Genomic DNA, 2,500 nt, shown 5'->3' with positions numbered 1-2,500 from the left:
TACACACTTTACTCCAAATATCGACCGGGATATAGCAGCACAATTCCCCTATTTTCGCAAAATATCTAACCCATTCATTTACATAAGTCATCAATCTATCTCTAAAATATGTAACTTTTACACAAAACACCTATAACGAATATCGATCTCGGGTGCCAGACAACCCTGTGCGATCAGCTGTAAACAGACTGTAAAGCACTTTCCACACTGCCTGGCGCATTATTTTTTTTTTTCTTGCAAGACACACGAACTGAATAGTCTCTGGATCTGCAAATAAGTAGACGCTGTTTTTCTGACAAACAAACAAACGAAAACAAATAAAAAAAGGTCATGAAATGTTATGGGTAAGTATCTAATAGCAGGTGCAGGAAGGTTCTTTAGGTACAGATACTGAGAAACAGACAAACAAGTAATTAAACAGATCAATATAAAAGAAAAAAGACGAAGAGCGTTGTAAATATTATACAATATGATTTCCAAAAGCAGCTTTTCAGGGGTTTACTAGTAAATTGATAAATAAAGAAACACGAACAAAAAAAATATGATATGGAATTTACAGTCATAAACAAACACAAACAAAAAATTATGAGGTGGACATTTACAGCCATAAAGAAGCACAAACAAAACAAAAAAACATGATATGGAATTGACAGCCATAAACAAATACAAACAAACAAACAAAACATAAGATGGACGTTTACAGCCATAAACAAAACAAAAAACATAAGATGGACATTTAAACCCATAAACAAGCTCAAACAAACAAAAATATTAGATAGACATTTACAACCATAAACAAACACAAACAAAAACAAACATTAGACGGAATTTACAGCCATAAACAAATACAAACAAACAAAGAACTAACCCCTTCCATACCTACTACACTCGCAGACATGAAACAAGATCCAGACAAGGAGATAAAACTCCTAAGGAAAACATAAACGGACCAACATCATGTCATTTACGTCGATGCTTTCAGACAAACAACAACGGGATCCTAAGACTCCTGACATGCAAGGGGTAGAATCATACACGCTCATGACAGGGTGACTGTCATAAGAACAGCTGTTGCCTCAATCCTGCACGCCAGCAGAACACAGGTGCGCTATGGGTTTGGGACGCTATAATAATGAGATAATAATGGTAATGATTCAAATTATGGCATTAGGAAATTATTCCATTAGTATGTGTATATATATGCGTATATGTATATGTATGTGTGTATGTGTGTGCTTGTGTGTGCTTGTGTGTGTGTGCGTGTGTGTGTGTGTGCGTGTGTGTGTGTGTGTGTGTGTGTGTGTGTGTGTGTGTGTGTGTGTGTGTGTGTGTGTGTGTGTGTGTGTGTGTGTGTGTGTGTGTGTGTGTGTGTGTGTGTGTGTGCGCCTATTTCCGCGTGTGTATCTCGCCCTTTTCGGTTTCTTCAATTCGCGTCAGCATGTCCATCAATATTCCAATGACCTTTCTTCTGATTATTCAATTTCTTCTGAGATGAAAAACAAAATAAGTAAAAATGTCAAAAGTTGTTTTATTCAAATAGTTTTCATTCATAAAAAAAAAATATCTTGCAGTGTATTATAACGCTGTGTATTTTTTTACTCACGCGTGGCCTAGCTCTCCCTTCACTGACAAAGCTTTAAGAACAATTCGCACATAACATTTCCTCTCGGTTATATAAATTCAAGTAAATACTCAAAATAATGTACTTCCTCCTATCAGTAGTACAATATGACGTTGTTATTGATTATATTATAATTTTCTTTTTTTTATGACAGTACCACTACTCGCACTAGCGGATGAGCCAGCCTTAAAAAGGTGGTGGAGCCGAAAGTAGTCTTAACGTTGCGTTGAAGGTGCAGCGTTATAGGGGATCCGGGGTACGTGCTTATTGAAACTAGGTACTTGTAGAACACTCATGATCAAAATCAAACCTGTAAGAGAGTAAACTATCACAACTACACGCTTTGGCAACGTTGACGTCCTTAACCATCCTCCATTTTTTTTTTTTTTTTTTTTTTTTTTGCAATTTTGGAAAAATCTTGTGGATTATCTTTTTGATAAGTGGGGGGGGGGGGGTCCGGAGCCCCCATTCCCCCCGTGGTTCCGCCACTAACACATTAAACATACAATTACCAAGCCTAACTTATCCTCATAAGCTTTAGGAACATTTTAGCTTTGTTTCAACAAAAATGAAAAAAAAAACTGTCTCAATACAAAAGAATGCCGTTGGTATGCTGTTTTTTCTTCTTCTTCTTTCTTTCTTTCTTTTTCTTTTGACATTGTGGTCGCCTTTTCATCCGGACTTGAGGCTAATGCAGAATCATGCACACAAAATCACACGAAAACAAATAAGGAAAAAAATCATTAAACGAAAGAATAAACTTATCATATATAATTTGACATACGTAGCACATAAACATCCCTTTTCAGATCACCCCATACGTATAATCATGCTTATTAAACCGGAGCTGTCGTACCAAACTCACTCTCTATTGCGTGA

Source organism: Penaeus vannamei, chromosome 34 (genome assembly GCF_042767895.1).
Source record: "Penaeus vannamei isolate JL-2024 chromosome 34, ASM4276789v1, whole genome shotgun sequence".
Taxonomy (NCBI): domain Eukaryota; kingdom Metazoa; phylum Arthropoda; class Malacostraca; order Decapoda; family Penaeidae; genus Penaeus; species Penaeus vannamei.
Note: the sequence above shows the minus strand (reverse complement) of the source record.